At 47.3% G+C, this 24,403-nt stretch overlaps 1 protein-coding gene across 6 annotated transcripts in view; it reads right to left on the bottom strand.

Annotated features, from left to right (window-relative positions):
- NTM (neurotrimin) overlaps positions 1–24,403 on the bottom strand; it is a 669,964-nt gene that overhangs the window by 360,588 nt on the left and 284,973 nt on the right. The window contains exon 1 of one of the 6 annotated variants that reach the window (XM_043500945.1): positions 18,061–18,297. The exons of 4 other annotated variants lie outside the window; for them this stretch is intronic. The gene's annotated coding sequence lies outside the window, so the exon portion shown is untranslated. Of the gene's footprint in view, positions 1–1,336; positions 1,495–18,060; positions 18,298–24,403 lie in introns of those variants that run through there. One more of the 6 variants, XM_043500942.1, reaches the window with a different exon arrangement.

Raw genomic sequence — 24,403 nt, 5'->3', positions numbered from 1 at the left:
GGAAGGAGGGGGGCGGGAAAGGAGGAAAACCTTTTGTGGTGATAATCAAGGTGGGCCATTTCCAGCAGTTAACAAGAACGTTGGAGGAACAGTGGGGGGTGTGGTGGGGGGAGAAACAACATGGGGAAAATAATTTTACTTTATGTAATGACTCATCCACTCCCAGTCTCTATTCAAGCCTAAGTTAATTGTATCCAGTTTGCAAATTAATTCCAATTCAGCAGTCTCTCGTTGGAGTCTGTTTTTGAAATTTTTTTGTTGAAGGATAGCCACTCAGGTCTGTAATCGTGTGACCGGAGAGATTGAAGTGTTCTCCGACAGGTTTTTGAATGTTATAATTCTTGACGTCTGATTTGTGTCCATTTATTCTTTTACGTAGAGACTGTCCAATTTGACCAGTGTACATGGCAGAGGGGCATTGCTGGCACATGATGGCATATATCACATTGGTGGATGCGCAGGTGAACGAGCCTCTGATAGTGTGGCTGATGTGATTAGGCCCTATGATGGTGTCCCCTGAATAGATATGTGGACAGAGTTGGCAACGGGCTTTGTTGCAAGGATAGGTTCCTGGGTTAGTGGTTCTGTTGTGTGGTGTGTGGTTGCTGGCGAGTATTTGCTTCAGGTTGGGGGGCTGTTTGTAAGCAAGGACTGGCCTGTCTCCCAAGATCTGTGAGAGTGATGGGCTAAGGAGAGGGAAGAAGGAATGCAGCATAGCTATTTGTTAATTACACAGAACACCAATAGGTCTTATTGGTCAGTCCCGTATCATGGCAGAGTCTTTGCATAGGCTTCTGTGGATTACTGTGCAATTATATTTACTGGAGGCTAAACTAAGCCCCATGTCACCTGCACTTGGGGATGTGGGTGTTAGAAGACAGAAATAATCATATACTAGCCTTTAATAATATAACACCTATTATATAATAATCTGGTTACTACAGGATATTTACCAGCTAGTCAAATGGTTGACAGCTGCCACTGGATGAAGTCTAGTTTTACACATAGCCAGACAGCCCTCCCGCCCTTCCCCCCCATTTTCAAAAGTGATTAGCAATTCTGGATGCCTAAACTGAGATGCTCTGAAGAGACCTGATTTTCAGAGAGTAATAGCTCAGCACATACTGCAAATCTTTTTCCTTTAAGGTGTCTCATGTTGCCTGTCCCCCCCTCTGACCCCAAAAACAAGGTATCTGAAATCAGTTGTTTTTTTAAAAACTGGGACATGCGTATTTTAAAATTCCTCGAGCTGTGTTACTAACGTCAACTCAGCTTATGGAATCAGAAAGCATTTGTAAAATCCAATTTACTTTTCACCACACACACTTCGGCTTACTTTAGTTTTCACTTTACTCAGATTGGTGGAGGCAAGGATCACTTTCAGTTTAACAACAACAACATTGTGCACTTTCAGACCAGCAGCCTTAATATCCTTTCTGACCAGTGGAGGATTTCCTGTTCTGCAGGGTGATTTTGTTTAATAAAATTGTGTTCCTGAAAAAGAGAAGACACTTCATTGCTACAAACAGAATCTCAGGGCTCCAGAACTTCACAGTCATAGATCTCAGAGTATTTTACAAAAATAAGGATTATTATCAGGCACAGCCTCAGCCCACAAATTCCACAGAAGCAAGACACTCTTCAAGAGCACAGATGGAAAAAGTGGTAGAAGTGCTTTAAGGTACCCAGGGTCTCCTAGTAAATCAATGGTAGTGCTACGATCACAACACGTCTGCTGAACCCCAGACCTAATCCCTGTCCTCCAGATCACACTTTCCCGACCTCAATCTCCTCTGTTCCCCATTTGTTAAATAAGGATAATAATTGAACTGGGCAGAGAAAAGTAATCCCATTTGGCAGAGGATTTTGGTATTTCAAAATTTGGTTTCACCCGATTCAGAATGAAAACGGAACATTTTAAAATTCTGCCGGCCTGACAGATGGATTGCCCCAGAACCACAAGTCCTGGACAGCCTTGGGTACCCAACTCCTAGGCACTCTGGCAAGCAAGCTGCTGAGGAGCTAAGCAGGAAACCAGGCACGTTTTGAATCCTGTCTGCCAGGCAAGACTCCCTCAAAACCCTGCCTGGGTTCCGTCAGGACTGTGCTGAGCTCAAACTGTCTCCATGAAATGTTCTGATTACAACAGATTGACAATTTCCAATGAAAAATGCCCTGGTCTTGTTTACTAAGGTTGTGAACTCTTCAGGACAGGGTCTGCCTCTTCCTATGTGTAGGTACAGCCCCTAGCAGGAGGAGGTCATGGTCTTGGATTGGCCCTCTATGTCTTAAGGTAATATAATAAACAGCAAGTCTGAGAGTTGCTCTCGTAATTCCTCAGCGTAAGAACAGAAGGTAGGAGATACATGCCACAAGAAATAAAATGTAAAATGTTTCTTTAAAAAAAAAAAAAACCAAAAAACCTGTCATTTATACAGCAGGCATTGGAGGCTGCCACCTTACCAGAAAATGATGTCATTTGTGAAACTAGCCTCCAGCGCTAGGCTGAGAAAATGCTAATTTCAATTTGAACTTTAAGAAAAAATAATGATGTTCCCCAGTTTCCCCTTGGTGACAAGGGCCTCTTCACTCCTGAACCTGCAGACTGCTGGGCTGAGCAAAATAACAACAGGGCATTGTTAGTTTCGCTCCATACAGAAGGTATTTGAGGCACAGGGCGGCTACACTGCTTGCCCAGGGTCATTCAGGAAGTCAGTGGCTGCATCAAGAAAAAAAAAAGTTGACCAACGTCCGATGAAGTGAATGGGAATCTTCTCATTAGTTTCACCGGGGGTTGGATCAAAACGTTGACTCCCAGACAAATGCTCAATCTGCGCTGGAAATTAAAGAGTGACTAAAATCTCTCCTGTCAGAGCAAACTGTTTCTACATAGGACATTTCACATGCCGTTTCTGGGCTCTGGGCAAGAGACAGAGGTGGGAAGGGCGAGGGCTTGACAGAAGATACAGGACAGAGTTTGGATGTGAAGTTAGTCAATGTTTCTGAAACTTAGAGGTGTGATGGGGTGCCTGCCCACACTGGGCTCTAAGGGGTTAATAAAGCCCTAGGGAGGCTTTGCAGGAGGCAGCCGATCAGAGAAGGGCTGAAGGGACAAGCCAATAAGGGCCAAGCAGGCCCATATAAAAAGAGAGCTGCAGGGCAGAGGAGGGCAGTTCTCTGATGGGAGCCCAACGAGGAAGGTCTGTGTCTCTGGAGGACTGAGAGAACTCCCAGTACCGTGGACAGAGCAGTGCTGCAAGCAGGGACCGGGGGAGCGAGAGAGAGCTCCTGGCTGGCTGCTGGGGTTTGCAGGCTGAGGCCCTGAGGCAAGGGCAAAGAGGATGCTGTGGCCATGAGGAAGTGGCCAGACAATTTACTACAGTAGCCACTAAGGGCAGTGACTGAACAGCGGACTGCAGGTCCCCCAGAAGGGCGGGGAGCACAGTGTGTGGCACAGTCTGTGTCAATGAAGAGGACACCATGGTCCTAGGAGACATGGGTCCTAGAGCAGGAGTGACAGCAGCGAGGAACCACCCAAAGGGGACACACTAACACGCAGAGCTAATTCCCAAGACAGCCAGCAGGAGGTGCCAGAGTGGTGAATGAACCCCATTACAGAGGCTATTGAGAAAAGGAGACTCAACAGATAAAGAACAATGCAGTAAAGTAGAAACCTGATCAAAAGGCATTAAAAGTCTTGCTGCATTCAAATCACAATAAGCTGTTGCCGATCTTCCTTTCCATGCCCATCTCAGCCCTTTTGGGAAAGTCAGAAGAACCTAGTCAGCTATATACACATAACAGAAAGCCTTCCAGTCTTATACACCTTTCCATTCATCTCTCGATCTCAGATGGTCTAGCCCACAAAGGCTTTTACATATTTTGCCTTCAATTACAATACCCCTTTAGGCAGATAGGGAAAATGGTTCGGAAATTCTGATCATGATCCTTAGTTGAATAACCTGGATTCCCCTGTAGTTCATTGATCTGTTTCTGCTTCCTGCCCTCTCAGCACAGAGCCTGTGTTTCAAAGTTCACTGGCTGATAACATTCCCCAAACAGTAACTAGCTGAAAAACCCTAGAACCTTTTGAGGCTAGAACTGCTCCATCAAAGAACCTCAGTCGTATCTGAATAGTTAAGTCAACTATTGCAAATAGGGCAAAGCAATGAAGTTGGACAGTGACTAGAGGTCGGTGGCTGTGAGATTAGAGGCAACTCAGCAGTTATAGAGGACTGTCCTTTAAGAGGAAGTTTGGTTTTTGAGTAAGAGTTAATTTGTGGAACTCACCCCCACAAGATATTATTGAACAAAAGGATCAACAACAAGGTTCTGCATGAATGTGTAAAAGCACAGCCTCTGCAAAGGGGCCTGGATGGGTCAGCGGACTGGTGCTGTCCCATTCAACGTTACCAATTCAAACCCAGCCTGGGTCAGTAGTGAATGAAAGTTACCACCATCAGATAGCTGGGAGATGAAACTGCTGGCCTCGGTGACCATGTCCCACATTACAGAAACCCAACAGTACAATTGGCATGAATGGGCACTGTTCAGCAGAGAGGGCAATGGGTGATTGGCCCTGGAGACAGAATTTCACAGGCATCCCTAGAGAAGTGTCCTTTCATGTCAAAGAGAGAAACACAATGACTCTTGGGATGGAGAGCAGCTTGCGCTGTCCCAGGGATGTTCCAGGGGAAAGGGCACTTCAATCCCCAGGACCGTCAATGCGCCACTTGCTAAGATGAAGACAACAAAGGCCCAACAGTTGTGATCAGGGACGCCCTTCCCTGCTATGACATCAATTGGGTATATTAGGGAGTGCAGGTGGATTATGTGCATGTCCGTGCCACGTTTCTGTACCTCCTCCCCCAGCACTGTACTGGGGAGAAGGCTGCAGTGAGTACCCCAAATCGAACGGTGCCATCCAAGCCCAATGGATATTCCGAGCTACGAGGTCTGGTGTTTTCGCTCTTTTCCCTCCCATTTGATCCATTACTCTCCCGTCACCAATGAACCACGCTGGCTCCCTTGTCAGAATCGTCATCATTAGTGGCGTCACCTTACATCAGCTAACGAGACTCCTGCATGACCCGCGTTGGCCCGACACCTCCTCCTGGGGCTGTTGGGAAAGAATTTTCTTTCTAATCAAAACCAAAGGCTTTGAGGAAAAGGTAGAGAGGAGAGATGGAGGAAACCTCACTTTACCAGCTTTCTGGGTCATCGTATAAAAGGATCATGTAAAAAGAGGTCAGATAAATATTTAATACATGTATTATCTCTGTTGTTAATTTTACTCTTCCTTTTTAACCCCTAATTGAAGGCAAAAACCCCCAAACCCCAGCTTTATCTCCTTCAAATCGCTCTGCTGATCCCTTTTAAGAAGGTCAGTGCGGCTTGCAAGATGATCGTTGCCATCAGCGGCTCAAGCGATCAGCTGCACACTTCTTCCCGAGGAGCCCAGCGTGAATTGGGTTACCTCTTTGAACTGAGCTGCTGAAAACACAAACTCAAGGTCCTGACAACAGGGGATCACTGCAGACCCAAGAGTGCTTTTCTCAGGAGTGAGCAGTGGCTGAATTCTAGCGTGGGTAAGGCCTTGTCTAGTGGAAATTTGTGCAGCTGGAAATGTACCCTGAACACGGCACAACACCCCCCAATTTGGACGCAGTTAGAGCAGTATAACAGCGCCTATACCAGTATAGCTCTTGTTCTAAACTATAATGGTAGAACGGGTATAAATGGATCTGCGCTAGGTCTTGTAGTGGTATAATTACAGTAGTATATAAATCCAGTTCTGAACTAACATAGAAAACTAACTGTGTCAGTTACACTGGCATCATGTTCAAATGTAGACCAGGCTTAAATTATGTTAATCAGGATAAGCTCCCTACTGCCTTGCTCCTTATCTTGTCATTTATGCCTGTGGAAAGCGGATATTAGAGGATGCCATTCCGTTCTGATAGCAGTTTACATACACTTAGCACTGTTATAAACAGCCACACAAGAAGGACCGGGCCCTCTGTGCAGCTCCCTCTTGACATATCCGCCAAAAATAACATTCTTTTTATTGTTCTGATACAGTTACACACATTGACTAGTTTTCCTTCTTCCCCTTCCAGGCCTGCACTACGGTGTTGCTATGCACTGTTAAACACCTGCTGCATTCCACACCAGAGGTGGCTGCATCAGTGGCAGGCGACCTGATCCCCAGGGACAGATTTTGTAATCAGTGTGTTGAATGCTTTGTGATCTTGGAGTGATTGTCAGTTATCTAAAAAAGAAAAGGAGTACTCGTGGCACCTTAGAGACTAACAAATTTATTAGAGCATAAGCTTTCGTGAGCTACAGCTCACTTCATCGGATGCGCTCACGAAAGCTTATGCTCTAATAAATTTGTTAGTCTCTAAGGTGCCACGAGTACTCCTTTTCTTTTTGCGAATACAGACTAACACGGCTGCTACTCTGAAACCTGTCAGTTATCTGCGTCCCTTCCTCACTTGATGCACCGTCCATCCTAATTCTCATTAGGAAGCAGGTGCAAACATATAGTTTCCATTCTCTCGTATATCATGGAATTCATTTTGGTTCATGTTCTCTTTCTCACACACACACACACACACACACACCTCAGCTCACCAGCCATCTTTTAACATTTTACAGCTCCACAGAGGAATGTTACATGATGTAGAGCCAGATGCAGTAAGAAGCTGAGCAACACAAGCAAGATGCTGAGAGTCAGAGCTTCACCGGATGCAAATCATGAGTGCTTCATTGAGTTCAGTGCAGCGAATCTGATTCACATCAGCTGAGGACCCGGCCCCATGTACCCTCAGCTCAGTGGCAGGAGGGGACATTTGGCTCTTTTTGGCTCACAGACATATTTTTGGCCCTTGTAGCCAATGGCCTGTTACAGAGACACACAAACAATGCCTTTCCTTCTTGGCCAGCCATCCACTTATGTGGGGAGACAAAAAAAAATAAAAATAAATCACACCCCGCAGGCCTTCTCACACTGCTGTCCTTAAAGAGCCAACAAACTAAACATTCTACTCACAGAGCATTCAGCGCCTTTCTCACTCACCAACATTAGGGAAGCCACAATACATATCAATGTATATCTTGCATACATATATTATTTTTTAAAAGAAACCTATATTAAAACATTAAAGTTGCAAAGCCAAGTGCTCAAAAGTTAGGAACTGCCAGAATTAAGGATGCCCATGCAACCTTAATTCAGCCCCCTCGTACAGATCCATTATGATACAGTCTTTAATGACATGATCACGTACTATTTTTCCCCCACAGGACCCTTGCCTCATTCAGTGCACAGCATGGATGGTGCTCACTTAATGAACAGCTATTCCACATTTTGTTGCGTCCTCATTGTTAAGTGTGGCCCCAGGCTTGATTTATCACACACTATTCAAAGTCTGCTGTGAAGACCGAAAATTATTTATTTTCTCTTGGGCCTTTCTATGGCATACACCTCCATAGTATCTGAGTGCTTCCCAGTCACAGTGCATGTGTCTTCACTGCACCCCTGTGAGATGAGGGGCTATTATTATCCCCATTTTATAGATAGGGAAGTGAGATAGAGAGATTAAGGTCCAAAGTATCTATGTAACATTTCACGGGAACACAACACAGCAGGGAGTGGAAAAGAGCACTATATCCAACCAAAACCATGGGGGTGGGAGTGCGGGATTCCAAATGACCTGCAGGTACCACTAAAATTAACATGGAACTCCTGCTCATAGAATCTGACATATAGGACCTGTCTTTTAGTCTTTGGATAGCAAAATACTGCGATCGCTCAGACCCTCTTGCTTGGTAAAGTGGTCCACCACCACAACTGCTCAACTTCCAAGCTGCCCAGGATGCAAAGAAGTTACCATCTCATCTCTCTATCGAGCTGCTGTGGGGATTTTAATACCCACAAGGGGGTCTAGGCCTTTAGTTTTCTCTCTCACCTGAAAGGCAGTAGTTCACCTCACTGAGGCTCAGCACTGCATCTGAAGGAGCAGCAGCACCCTGCCGAATTATTTCTGCAGTTCTCAAGTGCTCCGTAGAAGTCTCCCTTCCAAGCACCAATCTGACCTAGCATTGCTTAGCTAAGCAGATTCACTCCTACCAGAAGGCATCACAGCTGCAGGCAATAAACAAGCAGCCCTGAATTTAGTGACCTGTTCTGAATTTTGCTCTTGGCACCTAAGCATTTGTAATACCTTCCCTTTTTCTACCTCTCTTACAAAAGGGGTTGCCATGATAACAAGACCATGCTTTATCAACAAGAGGGGGATCGCTTACATATACAACCCCCTCACCCCCTCCTAAAAATCCTTCTGTCACTTGAGAGCATCGAGGAGCAGAAATTGTGGTAATTTACTGTAACCACAATCAAGCGCCCAACTTTCCGAGTTCGCTGCAGGCCCTGCTATTAATTCCAAAAACTTGTGTGGGAGCCGGGATTCCATTAGAGGGGCCAATTTCAAGTCCATTTCCTTGATAAACAGACAGGAGCCAGCTCCTAAATGGGGCTTGATAGATTTGATTAGGGCAGAGTTTTCACAGGTTGTGATTTTGGCAAGGGAAATTGCTGTTTGATGTGCAAGCGAAAATTGCACTTGAAATCCTCTTGCGATGGAGTGGGGGCAGGGGAGGGATGATGGAGCATCTAAACACCTGGCCAATTACTATCATCTAGCCAGCGCGGTCATCAAGCTGTCGCGCTCAAGAAAATGGACATGCAGGGGATGCTGCCGAGAAGCACTGCGTTAGAGGAGCTGCAGGGATTAGCTGCCATGAAAACAAAATGTTATTTAAACAAGGCATAACAAAATCCAGCTCGCTCCTCCGGGCTGGGGGACAGGTTGGCAGAGCTTCCTCCATTTTATGCACGCTAAGCAAGAACGCAGCCAAACTTTGAGGGATGCTTCTTTCTAAGTTCCTACTCCTGAAGTGTAGGGAGAAAAGAGGGTGGGTGGGGGGGGTCTCTCCCTCATGAGTAGCACAAGTTTCAAAGGCTGGCAAAACGTGCCCTGCTTTCCTCTCTAGTGGCTGAATCATAAGAGAATAATAGCCTATTATTGTTGCCAGCTCATGGATTCACCCACTATGCTGCTCAAAGTCCCTAGCACAAACTTTGCTGCTGATCCATGAAGCTGCTGAGCCTGTCCTTCTAGCCACCCATGATGGGTGGTTCTGGGATATGTGCGTGAGGTCCTACGCATCTGACTCCATATGTCAGTGGTGGTCATAAGTCATCCCAGACAGACACATGTACGTATACCACAGGCACGGCTACAGAGAACGTTAGCACTTGGGGGAAGCGACTGTCGTTTTGTTCTTTGGTTTTTACAGATTTTGTTCTGCGGTTGTACAGCTCCGAGCACAAAATTAAAGGCCAGCCTTGCCATCAGGGGAGAACCAGTTCTCCCAGGGAGCAGCAGCCTTGTGCCCCATGAGGCCTGGCTAGAAGTATCCAAATGGAAGTTTATGGGCACTTGTGTGTGAAGATTTGTTAGTTGTCACCAATTCAGTTCTAAAATGTGCGTCTTGGAATCCACATTCTGCCTTTAAATGCCAATGACCGGTTCTCACCAGGAGGCAATACAAAGCAATGCTGCATAGCAGTTTAGGACAGGGAGTAAAACTATATCCAGCTGAAGGAGCCTTGGAGAGAAGCTGTGATCTAGTGAAGAGGGCACACGATTTGTGTTCTATTTCTGGATCAGACCTGCTGCATCTCCTTGGAAAAAAGTCACATTCTTTCCTTGTGTCTCCTCTCCTTTGTCTATTTAAACTGCCAGCTCTTCAGGGCCAGGGCAGGGACTCCTTCTCCTGGTAGTCTCCCAGTCACCTCTGCTCCCTTCCTGGAACCACAGGCTTCTCTGAGCCCTGACATCTTGCTCCAGGGACCCAACGCAGGTGCCAGCTCTACTCCACTTCAGCTTCCCCCTCCCCCCAGCCTCTCTCAGTCCTTCCTCCTGCTGCTCACTAGCAGTTCTTTATAGGTCCAGGGGTAGCCCAGCCTTCCTTAATTGGCTCACCTGCTCTGGTCCAGGGACCAGCTACCCTGTGACAAGTCTCAGCGCGGGCACCGCTGTAATGCAAATAGGAAGGATTGTTGGGGTTGTAAGACACTCCCAATTTTTGGTTCACTTAGACAAACTGAGAAATCACGTGGCTCTGCAGCTGGGAGTTTTAGATTCATGCAAACTCCAGAACACCCGAGTAAGGGTTGGGGTGGGGTGAACTTTGGGTTCCTTTGGGGCTTTCCCAGCAAACCTGGTTCTGACATCCCCTCCGCTGCAGCACCAGTGGAATCCTCATGCCGCATGAGCACTGCCGCCTAACACACGCAGGTGCCTGGGAAATGACCAGGCCACGTTCCATTTCAGACAAAACCCACACACCCTGCTGCACTGAGCGTCCCCTTCACACGGCTGCGCGGTCCCAGCTAAAACCAAACTGACCAAGTAACAGCATCACCTCACTGATGCATGTGCAGCAACAGGCAAAACCACCCGCGCTCCCCGTTCAAAAGCAAGCTGCCTCCCCAACATTGCCTCTTCTTGGAAACAGCGATAAATCCCCTTTGACAGGGACAGCAGGGTCAGACTTCCCGCCTACCTAACTAAACAGCAAAGAATGATTATTCATTTCAGCATTACCTCCCACGTCTGGCCAGCCAGGCGGGCCGCATTAAGACTAGTTCTCCAGAGAATTTTTTTTAAGTCTATTTTTGTTTCATTCCCAAGAAGCACAGCCTTGACTTTTTGGAGCAATAGTTTACTTAAGGGACGTTAATTAATTCTCCCAGACAATTTAAGTAGAGCAAAGACGCCATTCTGAATCCCCAGAACCTGGAAACAGCTGCCTTCTTCCATTCTGCCTCTGCCTAGAAGCACACAGCCGAGTCCTCCAATGCCCCAATTCTGTAGGGCACATGCCTGATTTACACATGTGTGTAGCTCCAGTAACTTCAAGGAGGCCACTCCTGTGTTAAGAATCTTGCTGAACTGGGTCCCAAGTATAATGTAATTTAAAGTGCACCAGTTCCCTTGGCAACTAAACATTACTGTACCTCAGTCTTTGCAGCCACCCTTCTTAGCAATACAGGGAGTAAGGATAGCTCAGGATGCACCGTATCTAGTTATCAAAAGCTAAACTGGATAGCGTTTAAGTGTTGGCATTGAAGGGATAAAATTCAGTTGGGTAGGTAAGGCTAATTCTATGTACCATTTTGTGATGGGAGTGCTCCACTCACTGCTAGTCTTGCGCCTCCTCCTGGCCACTCTGGGGATTAGCTCATCAGGTCCATACCCCTTCCTATGGTTGCATGAACTCATTCTGTCACTTTCTTTGGTCTGCAGCCCGTCTCACTCCTGGAACCCCAGGGTCCTCTTCATTATTCAGCCCTCCGGCCAGGTCATTCAGTGCTCTTCCCTTCTGGCGTACCAAAGTCTTTTAAAGTCTCTCTTCATGCTGACAATCTCAGGCAGTCTTCCCATTCACTGCCCCATTGTGCCACTCCCTCAGTGGCTGGTAGAGGAACCCAGGCTTGCCCTCTACTCTGGGTTCCAGTCTAGGGACCCTCAACCCAGCAGTTCTGGGCTTTCCTCTTCCATTCCTCACTGCTTCTTCCCTGAACTGCTTCCTGCCGCTCCTGGTTCCTTGCCTTACTCTGGGTGTACCAGCTCAAAGCCCTCTTCCCAAGGAGTAATTGCCCTTTTCCAGGAACAGCCCCGGTCTGTGCTTTCTGCCCCCCCCCCATCTCTGCACAGCTGAGCCTTCTTGCAATCAGTTCCCTGCTCCCTGGCTCTTCCTCCAGGTGCAGCCTGTTGAGTTAATAGGCCTGCCTGGCCACTTTAACCCCTCCCAGTCATGTGTGAGGTGGGCACCCCATCACACACTTACATCCCATGCAAGTATAATAATGCCTTGCTTTATATCCAAATGTCTCAGAGAACTTTATAAAAGATCTCATTATCCCCATTTTACAGATTGGGAAACTGAGGCACAGCACAGCAAAAACTTTTCCAAGGCCACCAGCAGCAGACCCAGGAGTAGAACAGAGCTCTTCTAAACTGCAGTCCAGTCCTCTATCCCCTCCCAGCCCCATTCTGCTACTATTGCCCATGCTGAAGGCCTAAATCCATTAGCTCACTGTTTGATGAGGTTGTAGGGACTCAGTTCAGATGCCAGCAGACATCTTACCTGTGTGATATTGTGCCTCAGTTTCCCAACTTGTACAACAGGGAAAAGAGTGCTTATTCATTACTGAAATCTGAGGATTAAAAATAGAATAGGAGCACTAAAGATCCCCACCCCCATACCCCAGCTTTAAACAGAAGGATGTTTTTCTTTCCCAAAGCTGAAGTGTTAAACTCCTGAGAAGTTTTGACAGGTGCTAGAACAGCAGCATTCATTATCAGTTTTGCTCTGTTTAATGCTCTTTGCTCATGTGTTCCTCCCCAGGGCCTGGTTTACTCCTCCTCAGAAATCTCTCTGAATTGAGCACATCTTAACCCAGTAATTGGGATCATGATGCCCCTAGGGAAGAGCATCTTTATCTTCCCAGGCCCCCCATCTGTGCATGTGTCACTCACAAATTTGCATTCTTTAAATGCCCCAAAGACTGCACTCCACACCACAAACTACCTCTCCCACCCACCACCACCAGGATCTAAGGGGATATCTAATCTAGTTTGTTATGGTGACAGCAGGCTTATAGAATCCGTTTTATTACATGGGGCAATAAGTTACCACCAAGTCTGTAATTAATTAGCTGATTCTCACCTCAACCACATGAAACCTTTGGCTAACTGTAGAGTATTTTCCTCCGGAAATGTGTGATTGTAATGTACCTGATGAAGGTGCTCTGTCTCTCTCATTTTCCATACCCACCACAGCTCTGATCCTGCAAAGAATTATGTGTCCACATAACTTTATGTTATTGGGCTTCTATTGTGCGTAAAGTTAACCATGAGTATAATTCTTAGTGAGATTAGGGATGTGTGAATAATAGGAAATTAACATTTCAGTCAGTTTGTTGCGTCTCAGATCATCTGCAAACAGATCCTCCCATATATTCATTCTTCATAATTATGCAAACAAAATTTTTCTCAACTTATGCTTAGGTCATGGCTTGCTATTTAAGTTGCGTTGCTCAGCAATTTAAAATTCACTTCCAGAGGGTGCTTGATTATGCCAGGTGTAAGAAGAAATGCTTTTTGTGAACATTCACACTACTGAGTCATGAATCATCTCAGGGATAATGAGAATACGGGAATGTCAATGTCATACAAGCAAGCTCATGGAAAAATCAGAACTAATGGAAAGCTGTTTTCACTCTTTGCCTGCTCTGTCCCATGCGGGATTGTCCATCATATCACTACGGCTCTGATCCTCCCTTGCCTGAACCCAGGCTCAGAGATGTTTAGATTATAGACTGCTGCCATCAGAAGCACAATTTCATTTTAGTTCATTTCATCGCACCAGTTTAAGGGCTTATATCTCCTCTGCCCTCTAACTTGTGCAAAGTGAGTGCAAAGCACTACCAGGCTCAGCCTGTGACAAGTGTAAAGGAGCACACCAGGCACAAAGGCTGGGGAGAATCAGGGCCACAGGGTATTTCTTGCTGCTCAAAAGGTTCCCGTTTGACATCCCTCAAGATCAGAGCCCTCTATTCATCAACAGAGCCGGCATAGCAAGGCAACAGCATTTGCTGCCTAACTCTGCATCTCCTTCACTTCCACTTCTAACCCAGAGAGACAACTTCTAGGGGAGGGAGAACAGAGTAGACTCCATCCCCTTTCATGCCTTGAGCTCTTTGCTGGCAAAAGAGGGCGCTGACTGTGTTATTGGCTTAAGTGATGTCCACACGTCTACTAAGATCTGGAGTGAGAATCCCACCCCTCCAAACTTCTTTCACAATAGCCATTGAGCAGTGATTGGTCAGTAAACAGAAACATGTTTTAATCTTTACTGTGCTGCTGATAGGATCCCAGGAGAATCACTCTTGGGTTTTTATTTTAATAGCAACTGTATGAGCCTTTACTGGTAATTACACACAGTGGGAAATTCACCTCCATGCATAGGGGCTAACACTGCCTACAGAATAGAACCATGGTCTCAGAGCTCCAAGTACCCCCAGGGGAGAGATGCTGACCCCCTGCACAGGGGTAGATTTCACATACAACTGGGATGAGTTCACTGCTCCTTTCTGGAGGCTCTATCCATGGTGCTGAACTGACTGGCCAACCTAGGAAACCTCAAACTATTTGGTTATATCAGACAGTCTTGTTTGATTCCCCACACCACGTGACCATTTCCCTCAAAGAGAATATTTCCTGTAGTAACTGGATACCTGTATAGTTTCACTAGTAAGGCTTTCAAAACACTGCCGAAATGTTACATAGCCTTTTTATTGCTGGGACAACAAGCTCTGTGGACGAGGTAGATTTCATAGGAATTCTCGTCCCTGTTCCCCTCAAACAGAAACTGTAGGGAAGGAAATAACATTTCCCTTCTTTTGAACTGGACTTCCAAAGCAATAGCAAAATCAGGAGGAAAGATGTTCCTGTGGTAAAGACAGTAGACTAGACTACAGGAGAGACCTAGGTTCCATTTCTGTCTCTGCCACAGACTCTGTGGGTGAACTTGGGCTAGTCATTTACTCTCTCTGCACTTCAGTTCCTCATATGTAAAATGAGGCTAATACTTCCTTTGTCTATTTAGATGGTAAACTTCCCGGGGCAGGAACTGCCCCTCATGACATGCACATGCAAAATTTAGCACAGTGGCACCTTGATCTCAGCTGGGGCCTCCAGATTCTGCCCTAATGACAATCGTATTAAATTCATTGCTACACACAGATCAACAACAACAAAAAAGAGTAATCAAGAGCAACTTTTAAAAGATTGCCTCAGCTCTTTTTTTTTTAAAGTTGGCATTATGCAAACACACATTTTTATTCCATAAAAATTGGATGTGAGCATGTTTTGTAAATTATAGATTAGCTCACTGGGCAGCAGGTCAAAACAGTCATAACAGTGTGTTCTCTTTTTTTGTTATTATTTCTACATCTGAACAACAATAGCTTGCCGTGTTGTTGCAGCTGTCCTGGTCCCAGGATATGAAAGAGACCAGGCAGGGGATGTAACATATTTATTGGACCAAATTCTGTTGCTGGAAGGTACGAGATGTTGAGATCTGTGTAAGCTCAAATACTTGTACCTTGCACCAACAGAAGCTGATCCAATAAAAGCTATTCCCTCACCCCCATTGTCGCTTTCAATAAATAATAATAAAATAATAATAATAATAACAACAACAGTGTTCAATCCAATCAAGAGCCGAAATAAATACATCTGATGAGCATAACCAGTTCTTAAGAAATGCAGATTTTCTCTGACATCATTCATTCGAGACTCAAGACTTTGAAGCAAAGAAACACATGAAAGAGGGGAATAAATCCAGCTTGATTCACCAGTAAGGAGCTTCCCCTTGATCGCTGTGTATCTGACTGTGGCGGGGAAATCCCGCCCTCCATGCCATTCACTCAGCCTTCTCTGCTGGCACCCAATCCATCTGGGAAGGGAGGGGAACCTCCCTCCTTCATCAGCCTCTGCCCAGATGGGAAAATAATCTCTTTTCCATGTGTGTATGTGTCCTAACCTGAACTACATGGCCACATCAGCTTCTGGAAAAAAAACCCCAAAACTGTCTGCTCTTTTATTAAAAGGACATGGACAGGTGTTGGTGGAAACATGGGGTTTGCAAGGAATATTTCCATGCAATGTTCCTCTTGAAGTTTCAAAGAGAAGAGGCATTCTGTTGGGTTTAAAATCTCCCTCCACACCTACTGCTGGAAGCCCAAACACAAAAGCACCCATGTGCTAGCTCATGAGAACTGGGAAGTCAAACAGATGAGAAACTAGAGTTAAAGTGTCTAGCCTAGTTTGATTGCACTAAGAAAGGGGGAAATGAAACATCACCGCGAGCCTTCTACACTAGAAGGAAAATCTCAGCCTAAAACACACACAAAACAAAGCTGCTAGTGTCACATGTGTGAAGCCACAAAATGGTGCAAAACTAAGCTCAATTTCACTCATACAATTCAAAAAACTAAGCAAAGGGAAGATGCAAAGCAAAGCAAAGCATGTGCAACTTTGCCCTGGGGATTTTCACTGAAGCAGCTGCACCAGTGCAAACCCATTGTACAGACAAGCAAAACCACTACTGGCACCAGCGAACTCACCCTGCTTGAAACTGGAGAAAACAGCACCAGTGAAAATAATGCTTTAACCTATCCATATGAGCGATTGCACTGTTGCTGCTACACCACTGGTCAAAATGGGGACAAATCCCCAGTGCAGTCCAAGCCCTAGAGCAGGAGTGGGCAAACTATGGCCTGTGGGCCACATCTGGCCTGTCAGACCATTTCGTCTGGCCCTCAGCTCTAACCAGGCAGCAGGGTCAGGGACTTACCCAGCTTTACGCGGCTCCCAAGAAGCAGCCGGCATGACCCCCCTCCAGCTCCTATGTAGTACACAGAGGAGTGGCCAGGCAGCTCTGCCCGCTGCCTTGTCCACAGGCACCGCCCCCGTACTTACTATTGGCCACGGTTCCTGGCCAATGGATGCAGCAGAGGTGGCACCTGTGGACAGGGCATCGCATAGAGCTGCCTGGTCGCGCCTCGGAGCCGGAGAGGGAACATGCTTCCAGGAGCTGCTTGCAGTAAGCGCCACCTGGAGCCTGCACCCTTGAGCCCCCCGCCCCCATGCCCCAATCCCCTGCCACTGCCCTGATCCTCCTCCCTCTGAACCCTTTGATCCCAGCCCAGAGCTCCCTCTTGTACCCAACCCACTCAGAGCCCACACCCCCCAATCAGAGGCTTCACCCATCCCCATGCCTCAACAGACTGCCCCATCCCTGATCCCCCTCCTGCCCTCTGAATCCATTGGTCCCAGCCTGGAGCACCCTCCTGCACCCTAAATCCCTCATCCTTGGCCCCGTCCCAGAGCTACTCCCCCAGCCGGAGCCCTCACACCCCTCCCCCATACCCCAAACCTCTGCCCCAGCCCTGATCCCCCTCCCACCCTCCGAACCCCTTGGTCCCAGCCTGGAGCCACACCCTTACCCCCAATTTCGTGAGCATTCATGGCCCGCCATACAATTTCCATACCCCGATGTGGCCTTCATGCTAAAAGGTTGGCCCACCCCTGCCCTAGAAAGTCACACAGCGGTCCAGACCCCCAGCTGGTGTAATATCACTGCCACTGTACTTGCAGATAAAGGGATCTGTGAATGCTGCTTTTTTATCTCCCAGAAGGGGTCACCATTGAATTGAGCAATGGCAGGCAACCCCACCACTCCTTTCCATCATAGTGTGCTACCAGTCCAGGGAGGAGCTCGGGGGTGGGAGTTGAAAACCACATAACATGCTGGATATGTGCATATCATACTTAATGCAACGTAAGAGCTGCTGGGAACCAAGTTGCCCAGAATGTTAGGGGGAGTGATTTCATACTGTGTGAACTCCATGCTGTGCCCGAATAAAGCTTTGGGTGTAGAGGGGCTTTCTCCCCAGGCCTCAGCGAGAGTAGCACTTTTGGAGCTCCTGCCTCTCCTGCTCTATAGCAAGCAGCTGGCCTTTCCAGCTGGAGGGCATGTGGCACTCCCCTTCCAGTATCTGTCAGGGCCGAGCGAAGGACCGTCGTGTTCCCTGTTTGCAGGGTGTTTCGCTGTCACCAGCCGGTTATGACTTGGAAGGTAGTTACTGCCTTCTTGCTTTCCCTTTTGTAGGTCTCTGGGGTCTGGAGGTGGGGGTGAGGCACCCCAGGGCTCTCAGGATTATTAGAGTAAGGAGGGGAGTTTCTTGCTACCTCCCTGTCTGCAGGTCCTGAGGCCTGAGAGGGGAATCCTGCTGAAGGATGGGGGGACTCCCGGCATTTGCAAGGGAGGAAGGGACAGCTCCCCTTTTATTCTCATCTCTGCTGCTCTGGAACCCCCCCCAGGTAGGAAAGTGACGGGGTTACGTGGAATAAGACTCACCTCTCCTTCTGGCTCTCTCTCTCTGCAGCGCCCGGGTTTCCCCATTTTGCACCCAAACATTGGAGACACCAGCCCTCGTTGGCCCTACTCGAGGGCTCGTGAGACAGCAGGGCAAGTCCTTGTATCTCCTAAGGGCAGGCAGAACCCCTGGTTTCGCCTGAGCAGAGCTCCCGGTGCTGTTCTGCTTGAAAAAGAAAAGGAAGGGTTTGCCCCTCACACCACAGGCTTCAGAGAGAGTCTGAGATCTGGGAGCTTCTTCTTGGTCAGAGGCAGAGCCCAGCTGGGACTGTTTGAAAGGGGCACAAGTGGCTAATCAGCAGAAGGCTGGGCTCTCAGCTTACAGGAGGTGTGAGTGGTGGCTCAGCCGGCATGTCGGTTGGGGTGCTGTGGAAAGGGACCTGGCTAGGGACCAGAGCCGAATCTCATGCATTTGGGAGATTTTCAAGTTCTTTACCGGGCTATTAAATGTCCTGTGTGTTTGTTCTTGCTCGGAGATAATGGGAGTCCTCACTTTCTGGCTCTCCCCACCATGCAAGAACATGACTGAGTTCTGTAATACATTCGTCTAGTGCCAGCGAATGGTCTGAAATTAGGGGTGAATGGGAGGGGTAAATGGCCTGTGATGTGCAGGAGTCAGTCTAGATAATCTGCTGATCTGTTTTGGCCTTAAACCTTTATGACTCTGACTCAAAGCTGCAGGATGCTCAGGAGTCTGCTTCCCCATGGCCCTGGGTGAACATTTTCTTTGGTCCATCGGGGTTCACGTCCCCACCGCATGTATCACTCTGGGCAAACATTGCTGACACACCAGTAACAAGCAAAGGGTTTACGCCAGAGCAGGACTATTTCACGGCTATTCACTGAGAAGGGAGGAGCTTAAGCCTCTCATCTGGGCACCTGTAGGCCAGTGCCATTATCAAGTAGGGCTCCTGTTGCAATCAATGAAGAGTAATAAAACTCCACTGTCACCCAGAAGTGCTGTAAAGCATAACCAGACATTGCATAGGGAGAAGGTTAGTCAGTGGTAGGAAAAGAACCTAGGTAAGTCCTGGCTTATGCTCCACCCATTAGGCCACATCTGTAGACACAGATGTGAAGGACATATGATGACTGTAGAGTATATTGGGGGCAAAATGCCACAGTTGGATGATTTTGGAAACGCAGAGCTTGTTGGGGGGAAAGATTGCAACAAATATTCCATCCCTCCTAACACTTTTCATTCCAACCATCTCCCAAACACACGTGAATTATGTCTCACCACATCCCATATGTGTTATCTCAGTTTTACAGACAGGGAAGTTCAACCTGTGTGTGCCTCAAGTGTCCCCCTGTAACTCCTCTCTGAGTCCAATGAGGATTTCTAATTAGACTAATCAAGAAGTATCAGGACACTGAATCAGGACCTAGGCTGTCTGATTTCTAGATCTGTGTGTCTGTCTTTCAAATGAACAGAACTTCAGGATAGTACAGGGCAGATGGTAGGAGCTTGGTTATACATGTACATGGTCAGCACTGAAGGGGTTAAAGCAGAAGGCACCGACCCCCCCGGAGAGCTTTGGGAATGACATATTTGACCGTTCTCTGGTTTATTAGCATTGTTTTATTCCTCCTCTGCACTCAGCTGGGTGACATCTGCCTAGCAATTTTTTAAAACTTCCATAGCAAAAACTGGGCAATTACCATAATTGGGTCACCCCTAAGATGTGTGATTGACATCCAGGGCACCCTACCAAGAGAAACGGACTTCTGGCTTATTATAAGCTTTAGCTTGACAGGCTATTTCAGTGTCAGGAAGAAAAGCCATCAGAACAAATGCACTGGGGAAAACCTAGGGGCCAAGCATCCCGCCAGGCTAGAGGTTTTGAGCAGCCAGTGTGAAGTCCCACAATGTCACCTAAGAGCAGCTGCTCCTGTGCATCTTTCTGGACATGGTCTGCTATGGAAGAGCTATGACCTATTCACCCAGCTCGCTAGGACCCCGACGGCCAATGCTGCTAGTGACAAATGCCCCCTACTGCCCTCTGTTTGGTGGACTCAGCCCAGCACCATGGCTGAGCCTCTCTCTCTGGAGGTCTTCAAAGTCTGTAGAAGCTCTAGAGGGGTCAGAGCTGGATCCCAGCTATTCTTAAAGTTCAGTTTCATCTAGGCCTGGACCTAGAGTGTGGGCCGGCTGCTAAGCTGAGATGTGCCCCAGGTGTGGGGTGTTTGCAAGTAGGATTGGGGTCTGTGCCCAACTCTAGCCCTAACATGCTGATTTGGGATGGGCAAACTGGATAACAGAGGTGCCAGGTTGCACAGGCATCAGCCCCGTCTGGCCACATAAATGTGGCTGGATAACATCAGCCAGTGCCCTTGCTGTCCGTGTTTAGTGTTCTGCTGGCAGCCTCAGCCTAGCATTAAGAGGGTAAGACCATGCACTCCTCGGTCTGCCTGGGTGGCCAGCGGCATCTGGCTAGTTAGTCTTCCATGCAGGGCAAAACCACCCCAGCTGCCCTCCTTGGGGGATGGCAGGTGAGCTGAGCACTTTGACAGCCAAGTGTGGGAGCTCTTTCTCTTACCCTCCGCTCCTTGGGCTCTGCGGCTGGAGGGGATTGAGAACCAAAAATCTCCTGGCTTTCAGAGTGAGGGAGAAGCGAGAGACCATCTTCTCAGCTTTCCTCCAGGACCACAAGTGGTGGGGTAACAAGATAGCAGCTCCTTTTCTTCTCTACCTTTCATTGGTTCCTTTGTCTGCTCTGCACACACACGTCCACACACCAGCTGTTTCAGTTTAAATGGCCCCTACAGTAGCCTAGAACCTGCCCTAAGCCACAGAACAAGTGTAACATGGGCATTTCCTGTGAGAGCTTCCTGTAGGCTACCTGGAGAGTATGCCCCAACTCTGCACTGCAAAGGACTCCTGTAGGGGATTCAATTACTCAGGGACCATTTGATCTTCTTTGCTGAGACTCCTTTCAAAGGGGCCAATTTTAGGGGTGTTTCTGGTACGTGGATACCTCTGTTAAAAATCAGTTTAAGAACATAAGAATGGCCCTACTGGGTCAGACCAAAGGTCCATCTAGCCCAGTATCCAGTCTTCCAACAGTGGCCAATACCAGGTGCCCCACAGGGAATGAACAGAACAGGTAATCAACAAGTGATCCATCCCCTATCACCCATTCCCAGCTTCTGGCAAACAGAGGCTACGGACACCATCCCTGCCCATCCTGGCTAATAGCCATTGATGGATCCATCCTCCATGAATTTATCTAGTTCTTTTTTGAACCCTGTTATGGTCTTGGCCTTTACAGCATCCTCTGGCAAGGAGTTCCACCAGTTGACTGTGTATTGTGTGAAAAAATACTTCCTTTTGTTTGTTTTAAACCTGCTGCCTATTTAATTTCATTTGGTGGCCCCTAGTTCTTGTATTATGAGAAGTAGTAAACAACACTTCCTTTTCTATTTTCTCTATACCAGTCATGATTTTATAGACCTTAATCTTATCTCCCCTTAGTCGTCTCTTTTCCAAGCTGAAAAGCCCCAGTCTTATTAATCTCTCCTCATACGGAAGCCTAAACATTTTTGTTGCCCTTTTCCCACCTGTGTCCAATCATCCTCATGATATTTCACTGGAGGGGGTCTTGTGGTGGCTGTGCCGAAAGCTAAGCATGAGCTGGTTATCATGGTTCTCGCGGGTTGTTTGTACAGGAAACAGTTTCAGAGTTACGTCATATGTGGAATACTGGCTGTCCAACTGGTTAGAGGTGAAACATATCACCTGAGGCAGGGTGGGGGCTCAGCGCTGACTCAATCAACATTGAGAAAAACTGGAATCCATCAACCCAGCCCTCTCTTTACAGTCTGGAGCAGACACAGGCTTGAGCACTGACACAGCCAAAAAGAACCTCACGGGCCGAGTCTGAACAGAGAACCATCAGGACTGAGGTGAAGGCAATGAAATGCCCTGATTATGACATGAGACAAAAATCTGGGACTGTGTAAGAGAATGAGAAAAGGTGCCAAATGTTAACCTTTATGGAGGAGACACTTTGCAAAGCAAGTGTCTCATGGAAAGTGAATCCCAGGTCTCTCAACCACACACGTGCTGTAAGGGGACTGACCATTGGGAAAGAAATACCTTAGTAGATAAGAAAATATCTTGCTAATAGTTATAAATTATACCTTACATGTTAAGTTTTTTCTTTTATCTGTAACCTTATGTTTCCACATCCTTTTTACTGGCTTTTATTTGAAACTTTAACTCAAGCTTTGTTAAATAAACTTCAGTTTGGTTTCCCTGTAGACACATTTAAGTGACTTATGCTAAGGCAAGTGTTGGACTGAGGTGAAGTCAATAAAATACTTCCCTGGAGGCAGCCGATTGGTGTAAATGGTGTGTCCCAAAGACACGGGACTGGACACTTGAATGTAATAAGGTGGAGTGTGTAAATTGCTAGCCTGCACTGGAAAAGAGCAGGCCTTCTGGTAGCCTGGCCTGAAGTGTTTGTGTTGCCTACAGCTGGTAGTTGGGACAGTTTGTCCCGGTTGGGAACACACAAGACTTCCTTGCACTGTAAGCAGTTGGGTGACATCAGTACACCTTGATTAATCCCCAAAAGTGTCACAACTTCCAGTCTAGATTAAAACATGCACCGCATGTGTAAAAGGTCCCATGTCCACTCCAGCACCAAAGCCATGAGGCAACCAGTCCCCTAGGAAACTAAGTGGACTTTCTAAGGCGTCATCAACTCTGCTTTCAGGGTGCAATTTTCAAAGGAGTTAAGGAAGTTAGGTGCCCAGTTCCACTGGAGCTTTCCTGGAGTCTGAGTACTTAACTCCCCTTGGCTCCTTGCAAAATCCCAGCCTCAAACCAGGCCCTGCTTAGGTGAGTAGAGCAAGGACACACCTGCACGGCCCTGTGGGTATGAACCCTCCTCATCCAAGCAGTGACTTCCCCCACCTCCAAACGACACTGCTACTTTTTGCAGTGTAGTTTCCTGTTGCCAGAGTCCTTCCCGATGCAGGGAAAGGTTCCAGCAGCGGAGAAAAGCTCGGGCCGCTCCCTGCTACCAGAGCCTTTCACTGACGCATGTAGTGACACACTGCAGTGTGGAGGCAGCCTGCTTTCCACTGTAGCATGCAGCCAGATGTACATGACACGCTGCTGCCAGAGGTGTGCAGCATAGTTGTAGCCTCAGCATCTATTGTGCCGATGGCATCAAGCTGCCCAGCAAATGGCTGCCCTGTCCCATGTCATTCTTCTTTGCCTTTGTCCCTGGGACTCTCCACATTAACACGCAGCAGATGTGTCTCTATCAAAACCAATTGTCATCAGACAGCTCCACCAAGTCATGGCTCTCTCTCTTTCTGAGCTGTTAAAGGATTGTGGAATCAGGACGGCAACAGGTATTTTAAGGACTTCATAAATCCCTGAAGATAAGAAACCACCCACCCAGCACTTTATAACAATGCCCCATGCTGACAAACAGGCATATAAGAAATTCAGACAACAGCCGACGGAAACCCTCCAATAAATCTCTCCTGCATTTTATATATATATATCTTATACACACACACACACAAATACACAACAGGCGTCATTCATTTAAAAACTTGGACCAAAAAGCCTTAAAAAAAATCTCACTGCCTTTTCCCCTATGTGCATTGCCTCCATCAATCCCCCTAACCCGGGATGGCCACCCCATTGCTGTTGTCATTCCCCTCCTTCTCCCCCCACCCCCAGTCACTCCCCAATAACTCCTCTCTGAATTCCAATGAGGTTTTCTAATTAGACTAATTAATTTTCTGCCCAAGTTAATAAGACTGCCTGCATTTCAGAAATAATTGGACTCCGCAAACACCCATTTCCCCTCCCCTCCCGCCTCCCCCTCGGTGGGAAGCTGTGATAGGGCTCCTTAATAATGCAAAATTAGTTCCTGTGTTTCAGATGATGGCTTCACATTTCGAGTTATTTAGTGTTTTTTTTCATTCCCACTTTGACACCAGCTTCCCTGTCCTAGAGAGAACAGAAGCCAGGGTGAGCATGGGATGGGCGAAGGGCGGGGCAGGGAGGCAACAAGCTTAGATTCATTCCATGAGCCGCTAAATCCTTTCCGGGATCAGCACCCTATGAAACTGCCATGTGATATAGGATCGATTTCCTGGCAGATTAATTTCCACCCCTCCCAGGCTTTGCTTTTTACTTTCCACAGTAGGTTAGAGCGCTGGGTGCATTTTGGCATCTGTGCCGAACTGATTGCTGAGAAAGGAGGGTTTGGTTGGAGGGCGTCACCCCCTTCCACTGTCCTGCTTTGGGGTCAGTGAACAGTCTCCCGAGGCTGGGATGCCCTTTCTTTCTACAGCA

The sequence above is a fragment of the Dermochelys coriacea genome, chromosome 22, assembly GCF_009764565.3.
Source record: "Dermochelys coriacea isolate rDerCor1 chromosome 22, rDerCor1.pri.v4, whole genome shotgun sequence".
In the NCBI taxonomy this organism is placed as follows: Eukaryota; Metazoa; Chordata; order Testudines; family Dermochelyidae; genus Dermochelys; species Dermochelys coriacea.
This window is presented reverse-complemented; position numbering and strand designations above follow the sequence as displayed.